The sequence below is a fragment of the Perna viridis genome, chromosome 11 (genome assembly GCF_037379345.1).
Source record: "Perna viridis isolate PV_CMFRI_1.1 ecotype Kerala chromosome 11, ASM3737934v1, whole genome shotgun sequence".
Lineage (NCBI taxonomy): Eukaryota > Metazoa > Mollusca > Bivalvia > Mytilida > Mytilidae > Perna > Perna viridis.
The window spans coordinates 27,946,769-27,955,848 of NC_142455.1; the positions used below are offsets into that span (position 1 = coordinate 27,946,769).

Here is a 9,080-nt window from a genome sequence, read left to right on the forward strand (position 1 = left end):
ATGTTCATCGTCTGAATATAGCTGAAATATTGCTGCTCGGACGTTAAACCCCAACAAACAAACAAACACTTTATCATCCATTTTATGTTCATCATCTGGATATAGCTGAAATATTGCTGCTCGGGCGTTAAACCCCAACAATCAATCATTCAATCTTAATTTCAACTTGTTAAAAATTTATTTTTCCATGTAAAGAAATCTGTGTCAATTTTTAAATATTCTATTTTACTTTAAAATATGTATAAAATTTTAGGTTTCATGCAAAATTTCAAGGTATTTAACCATTTTATAGGACAGAAAATCTTTAAATTTCTAATGATTCGAATTCCTATTATACTTTATAATTATAATTTATGTGTAAATTTTTTCATACTTCTCATTCAAAATTTTATGGTTTTTTCATAAAAATTCATGCTACATTACATATTCAGTTTTATAACCACATATACATATTAAGTCTTGTATGTATGAAGTCTTGTATTTTTGTTAAATATTGACGGCAAAAATATAATGACGATCGTTTAAACTTCAAATCGGACCGTAAAAGGCATACTTTTCTAAACTATTTTGAATTCTTATTGTATTTTAATTTTTGTGTAAAATTTTATCCATTTTTATTCCTAACTTTGACGACCATGTTGTGGAATGGGGTACCCCTGGTACAAATGTATGTTACATGCTGGGGTCGTCAGGCCATAATATGGTAAACGGACCATAGGAGGCTAAATTATCCAACTCTACCCATCCCCCTTATTTCTAGTGGCAATCAAAATTTGTCGACCACATTATCCTTGTGTCCCATCCCTTTTTCACTTTATCATCCGTCCAGGTCCGGGTGTTAAATGAATAGGCCTACAGCAGCGCTAAGCTTGTCGTAAAAGGCGACTAAATAGTGCTCAGAACCCTAGCCGGGGGCTAGGGCGCTCTGCCCACAGAGCAACTGGGATGTGTGCCTCAGGTGGTGGAATGGGGTACCCCTGGCGTGTTACATGCTGGGGTTATCTGGCTATAATACGGAAAACCTGACCGCAAACCATAGTGGTGCACCGTGTTGGGAAAGATGCCACGTTCCGCGCACGTTAAAGAACCCTACTGTGGTATTCTCCCGGAGTAGGAACCATAGGGCTCCGCCATAGGAGGCTTAATTGCCCGACCATACCCACCTCTCCCTATTTCCAGTGGCAATCAAATTTTGTCGACCCCATTGTCCTTGTGTCCCATCCCTTTTTCATTTCATCACATTTCATGTTCATCGTCTGAATATAGCTGAAATATTGCTGCTCGGACGTTAAACCCCAACAAACAAACACTTTATCATCCATTTTATGTTCATCATCTGGATATAGCTGAAATATTGCTGCTCGGGCGTTAAACCCCAACAATCAATCATTCAATCTTAATTTCAACTTGTTAAAAATTTATTTTTCCATGTAAAGAAATCTGTGTCAATTTTTAAATATTCTATTTTACTTTAAAATATGTATAAAATTTTAGGTTTCATGCAAAATTTCAAGGTATTTAACCATTTTATAGGACAGAAAATCTTTAAATTTCTAATGATTCGAATTCCTATTTTACTTTATAATTATAATTTATGTGTAAATTTTTTCATACTTCTCATTCAAAATTTTATGGTTTTTTCATAAAAATTCATGCTACATTACATATTCAGTTTTATAACCACATATACATATTAAGTCTTGTATGTATGAAGTCTTGTATTTTTGTTAAATATTGACGGCAAAAATATAATGACGATCGTTTAAACTTCAAATCGGACCGTAAAAGGCATACTTTTCTAAACGGCGTTGTGACTTTGATAATATTATTGTGAACATATCTTTAAGTCATGCCTTCATTTTTTATATTTTTATACCAATTACATGTATGCTTAGAGGTAAAGATGAAATCATAAAAGCTATTTTAGCGGATCCGACAAAATAGCCACGGCCAAATAAATTTGATAGCATTTTTAAATATGAACACCTACATGTATTTTTCATTTAAAAGTGCTGTATGGAAAGCCGTTGTGATATTTATTCCCCATTTATTGATATCAATAAATATTTAATAACCTGTGAAAATATTTATCAACATGTTAATAATTCAACTATTTATTGATATCAATAAATAATTTATGTACATGTTGATAAATATTTATTAAAGTGTTCATAAATCATTTATTAATATCAATAAATAGAACGAATTATTAACATGTTAATAATTATATTTATTAACGCGTTATTAAATCTTGTTTCGGAAGACTTGCATGCCGGGTAATATCAAATGTTATTTCGGTACTTATCGATTTCGGCACATGACAACGGTAAACGAGATACCCTTTATATACACTATATTTCGTTACCAAACGGGTCCATGTGTGTATTCTGCTAAATTATTCAGTATGAAATTGATACAGTTTACTTCTACGACACGCAAAGGGGTGACCATCCATATTTAATTCATCAATAGTATATATTATAATAATTCTTAAGTGTTAGAATAAATCATATAGTTACGGTCGTAGAGTCACATTCCCTTGAGAAAGTAATTCACTATAAGGGCACGACACGGCTTGGGTTTTGTTGTTGTTTTCCTCTTCAAAATTTACGACTCGATTAGTTTCCAATTAAATATGTTGGGTCTCAATTAATCTAATAATACAACTAAAGGGAACATTATACCCCCACCACCCACCCACACACACACACACACACACACACACTCATGCATACAATATATTTATATATATTTATTTATTTTTGTTATGTTTTTCTTAAATAAAAAAATGTCAATACCACGTAAAAATCTAAAACGGTACATTTCATGTATGTAGGGCATGTATGACAGGTTTTGTTGAATAAATTCGCTATTAATTATCAAAGTTGGCAATTGAAAATAAATACGAAGACAAAAGTTCTAATATTTTCTTGTGGACGAATTCTACAAAACTTGATTTTTTTATGAATAAGAAATATATTCGTATACATTTTGCCAGAAGTGGTTTCCTCCTGATTTATATGACCACGGTATAAAAGCTATGTGACCTAACATACTAGAACATCACAAGTCGTAGAGCTTTTATCATTTTGTTTCGTTTACTTCATGCTTTACTTTAATGGTGGTTATTATCAAATATATGTTCTTATATAATTATTCAGTTATTGAATCACATGTAGATTTTGTATTAGCCATCTGTCCACATGCTTGCATGCACGTGCATGCACTTTATGCAAATTTTAAAGGGTTTTTTTTCTTCATACTTGAATTAACTTTATATCTTTCTTTACATTTTCATTTTTAAAAAATCTGCTGTCTTCCGTAATGATTTACGTTTGCGTTGACTGTCATAAAAGAATAAGAGACTTGAGATATGCTCGTAGACTTTCAAATGTACAGACTGGCTTGTACACGTATCATGTAGCACATTGTCTAAAGACAGCGTTGTTTGCAATAAATGTCGCAACGCATTCTATTTCTTGACACGATCTGGCTAAGTTGGAAACACCGCTTTGAAATCAAATACAAGAAAATCTTCCAATTCTCTCCCGATTCCTATTTTGAAGGTCGGGAAGTCAAATGCCATTTGCTTTGTTTGCCTGAAAAAGAAACCCTTATTGAATTCAGCAATGCGGAAGCCAGGACGAACATTTTTATTCAGCAAAATATTATTGTTCCAGCTGGTGCACGGTGTTGCACTGCTCACCTGAAAAATAATCCATCACTCGCAATGCCAAAAGATCGATTTAAAAATACGTCTACCATTATGACAACCGATGATATCATTGATATCATTGATTTACAATAGTGTAGACAACCTGCCTGTACATCTGCAGCATTAAAAACATTAGACTTAGATAATCCTGCCTTTTTGTCTAATACTCTCACAGGAATAGACGATGACTTAGTACCATACTTAAACATACGCTTCTCCTACGTTCTTTCTAAACACATAGTTCTAGGTATTTTTCTCATGAAATCAATAACATGATTATCTAATAAAGTATTTTCTTCATTTTTTCTTTGTCCTGAAAAAGAATTGTTTCCAAGTATTTCATTCTGTACGGAAATTCCTTCCTGTAACATTTGTCCCTTCGACTGATTGTTTTCTCACGTGTCTCATGAAACAGTAGTTAAGGACCATACTAATGACTTTGCCATGGAACTTCTTGCCGATGAACGCGATGATTGTGCAGTTTTGGTCATGGACGGGACATATGTGTACATTGAAAAAAGTAGCGATTACCTTTTCTTCATGCACAAAAATAGACCCCTTGTTAAGCCAATGATTGCTGTTGCTAGTGATGGATACATTGTTAGTGTGCTTGGACCTTATTTGGTAGATGGCAAGAACAACGATTCATCTATTTTGACGCATATGATGAAGACAGATAGTGAAGTACTAAATAATTGGCTGACAAAAGGGGACGTTTCTGTGCTGAATAGGGGTTTGCAGGGATTGTTTAAGTCTCCTACGTAACCTAGGGTACCAAGTTCATAGTCCGGCTTACCTTTCACAGTCCGAAAAACAACACACCACATTTGATGCCAATGACTCCAGGTTTGTTACAAAAGTCATATGGTTGTTGAGTCCGCGAGGGGTCGCCTTAAGCGATGCCAATTTTTGGCCAATATTGTACCCAATTCTATGTTAAAATATATAGTAGACATTGTACGTATCGTTACAGGTATTTGTAACAAATATAAGAATGTTATAAAAAGTAAAGGAGTCAAATCTTGTACAGAAAATGGTAAAACCAAGGGGCTTAGACAAAGAAGATCAGTTTGGCACAATACGCAGGCATCCCACGTCTGGAAAGAATTTCCACTTTAACTGAAATTATTTGAGATAACTGACCTTTGGGTGTACCAAATGATACAGGCACGTACAAAAGAGCATTTCAAAGACGACGGATAGTACGACATTTATGGAAAATCTTGAACGTGCTAAGATACAATCACGGAATATATCAAGCAAACAATACCAGCTTTGGATTCTTACCGGTTACTCAAATGCTGAGGTAGTACAATACAATTAGGTCATTTCTGAAAATTTGATCTCTTTTTGTTGAAATAAAGCTGTTTGACGGCAGTCCACACAGAAAATTCTAATGTTTTGTCACAAGCAAGTGCATATTTTTGAAATCTTTGGTGTGTGGATGTTCAAGTCATTTATAAGTAATTTAGTGATTATTCTTATAAAATCCAGTAGCCATGGTAACATACTGAAAAAAATATTACTGAGTTTTAGTACAACTCAGGGATGCCTTTCCAAAACTAACAGCCAAATAATATGTTTTATAAAATATCAGGCACCTGGACACTACCACAGGATGAAAGCATGCATGGAGTAGGTGGAAAATTAAAAATACTAAGACCCTTTTCAATTCTTTCTCCCACAATTTTAGTCCAAAAAGTTCGTGCGAAATAAGGTATTTTGAAAATCAGCCATCTGATGCTGAAGAGAAAACCTAATACGGCAGGGGACTGAAACGTTCCGGATACCACTCTCCATTTAAATAACACCTGTTTACCAAAACATATATTACATCTGTTTATGTAAAAATGCTGATCTACATTTAAACAATATATCCACCAAATTTCGACTTTCAAGTTCTACTAAATTTCAAGGGGGGAACTTAGTGTGCGAAACAGTGCACCTTAATGTAACTGTATAGTGCACCCTGAGGTTGAGTTTAACAGTTTGTTTAATTCTACAAATAAGTAGTTTTAAGTATAATTTTCGAAGTGATGTAGTTTGTCTAAGACTAGATATAATACATGTATTTGAACACTTTCTAGTAAGTTGGGATCTTGTAAAGTGCAATTGTACCTGAGTAAAAGACACATTCAAATTCTCCTTTTAAAACTTGTATTTACATATGATACATGTACATGTTATATATTATATTCTCCTTATTAATTTATCATCAACTTTGATGTCATTTTTAACACAAGGAAACAACAATTTTTTTCATATTCCCATATACATTAAATTCCAATTTCCATAGTTTTTTATCATGTGTTGAAATTGCCATTCAGGGTCAATGTACACTAGTCCTAATTTGGTCTATCCTCCAGTCACAATGACTTCATGTAGGGTGGATTTCAACTGCAAAGCCTAAAAAATGTAAAACATTATAAAAATGATAATTTTCATTATATATATTAATATGTAATCAGAGCACAGAGACTATAGAACATCAATTTTTTGACTGCTTAGTCACTTTAAATGTCTTATATGATTTTCTAATTCTAGTCTATAATTCTATAACTTATGAAATTCTTAGATTTTTATATTTGTATGAAGGGAAAAATGTTGAAAAATGTACTAACTTCATTGCTGACTATTGCACTTGTGTGCTCCTTCTGGCTTATGTCACTAAATCATCTCCCTGAACTTTTTCTACACTTCACAGCCTTCATCCTGAAAGTTAAACAAGGATTTAAGATGATCAGTTCTTTCATGTGTAAAATACTTGGGCCTGTGTTGGACTGAGACGCACAATCTGAATATAGTTACACATATGCAGATAGTGTACATCAATCCATACAAATACATGTACATTGTACATACATGCATAGAACAAAACCAACGAAACACAAAACATTGATAATGTTGATAAAAAAGAAAAATAAGATATTGATATTTTATAGTATTACAATGAAGTATTGAGTTTTTTTGCCCCCATTAAATATCTTTTTTTTTAAAAAGATATGAAACATCATTAAACCAAAGATGTGTACAACATTTAGCCCCAAAGCCAGGTCCTGCTAGGTAAAAAGCAAGTGATTCACAAAAACGGTTTATGGAAAGTAGACTCATTGGAGAGAATACCTGATTACTTTATAACCTGGTATATATTTAGAATAAAATAAGGAGGGCCATCTATTGTTACTCACTGATATTGAGAAGGCTTTTGATTCAACTGAATGGGATTTCATTAAAAAAGCACTTCAAAATTTTAATTTTGGTGAATCTCATTGCAACTGGGTTGATATTTTATCAAGGAGCAAAAAGTTGTGTGATAAATAATGATCACATCAAATTTCTTTGAAATAGAAAGATGTTGTCATCAAGGTGACCCTCTCTCACCTTACTTGTTTATAATTGGAGTTGAACTGTAAGCTATGAAGCTGAAATTAACATCTGGTATAAAAGGAGTACATGTGGCTGACAATAAACCACACTAAGCCAATATGCAGATGATACATTTTTATTACTAGATGGTAAAGTTTCCTCTTTAAGATAATCACTAAAATGTTTTAATTATTTTTATTTGATATCTGGGCTAAAAATGAACACCTCAAGGACAAAAGTGCTATGAGTAGATAGTAAGCTTCAAATTTGATCTTATGCCCTGACATAAAACTTTATTGGTCATTTTCAAACTTTAGGTATCTTAGCAGAGATTGTTCATTAGATTTAAGCTCTGTGGTATTATTATAAGCTGCAACATCATGGTAAAATCAGTCACAGACAGTGTATCACTGTAATAAAATATCAAGCACTTCCAAAGCTTATTAATTTACTGCATTTCCTAATATAAATCAATCTTTTATTAATGACTTAGAATGTTTTACAGTTTTATATGGGATGGAAAAACAGAAAAGATAAAGTGTAAACACTCATAGCTGAGAGAAGATGGGGGATCAAAGATGGTCCAACTACTGTACATTCTTTTATTGTATATTTGAAAGTTGGGTGGGTGAGAAGGCTCTTTTTACTAAAAGAAGAAGAGAGGCAGTTTGCTTCATATTGAATTAAAAGACTTTGTGGGAAGGGGGTGTGAGCCTTTTCTTTACAAGTTATTATTAGCATCAAAGCTTATTTACATTCCATTTTGGAAAGATGTGTTTTATGCTTTATCATCATCTAAAGCAATACAATGAGAAAATCTGCAGTAGTACTTTAATATTTCCCATACTAAACGTGACTGATGGTTTCAGATTCTGACTTAGACTAGAGCTAAAAACCTGCATTATACGTGCATCAAGAATGAATCATGGATACATGTGTGTCATGAATGAAGGGGTTATTTTTGATGAATTTACAAAGATAACATATCACTGGACTTAATACAGTCATATTTTAAAAATTATAAAAAACATTTTTTTTGGCAACCATTTTGGCTTTAATTTCTGAAAATTGGCGACAAAAACTGGCAGCTGGTGATTTTTCTGGTGACAGAATTTAGAAAGTCATAGGAGCCCCTAATTGGTTGTCACAACTTCCTTACAACCAATTTTTTTTACATGTATATAAAACAAATGCCTATGCTTAAAATTGCTCCCCTCCGCCCTTGGCAGCTGGAACACTGAGTATAAAACTCGTCATAAACATTTTAACCTTCGTTCAGCTTGAACAAGATCCAACATACCTGTACTAGGTCGATAAGCAATGAAACTCTCTGCCATACTTTGATTTGATAGTAATCTTCTGACAAACACTGTAAACACAAACAACTGGAAAACTTCGCGTTTTAAACTTAATCTTCCGTGCGCTTGCTTACCATGTAAATGATAACAAGAATTACACTTTTCTGATCACGAATAAAGCACCGATGTGGCGCCCTCTTTATCAACACGTTACTAATTCAGCTATTTATTGATATCAATAAAAGATTTAATACCATGCTAATAAATATTTATTAACATGTTAATAAATTGAACAATTTATTGATATCAATAATTGATAAATGATTTGGTGTTGGTTGGCAAAAAATCCATTGAGTGGCATGGGGCATTAAGTTTAAATCATCATAACTTTTTCGTTTTTTAAGATAATTGAAAAATTCTTTTGGTTCCCTTAGACACTGCCGATACAACTCTTTTTATCCATGTGGTTTTTAAATAAATATTCAGTAATTAGACTATTTGAGCATATTTTTTTTTAAATAATTTAACTTGAAAATAGAGGTTTACATATAAATATCATTTCAAATTTATTTTTCAAGTAAATAAGTAATAAATTCACATACAAAATATGAATTCTTTTATCTAAATGAAACATTTTACAGAACCAAAATTGGATTTAAATTAACAAAGCTATAAAGTTTTGTTAATTGGGATTCTAATCA

At 32.6% G+C, this 9,080-nt stretch overlaps 1 protein-coding gene and 1 long non-coding RNA gene across 2 annotated transcripts in view; both read right to left on the reverse strand.

Annotated features, from left to right (window-relative positions):
• LOC148603588 (solute carrier family 40 member 1-like) overlaps nt 1-9,080 on the reverse strand; it is a 47,965-nt gene that overhangs the window by 35,194 nt on the left and 3,691 nt on the right. The window lies entirely within an intron of this gene.
• On the reverse strand, nt 5,856-8,375 carry LOC148603589 (uncharacterized). Its single transcript, XR_015916904.1, has 2 exons — nt 6,337-8,375; nt 5,856-6,121 (listed from the first exon to the last, which is right to left on the reverse strand). It is a non-coding gene; the product is annotated as an uncharacterized LOC148603589 (long non-coding RNA).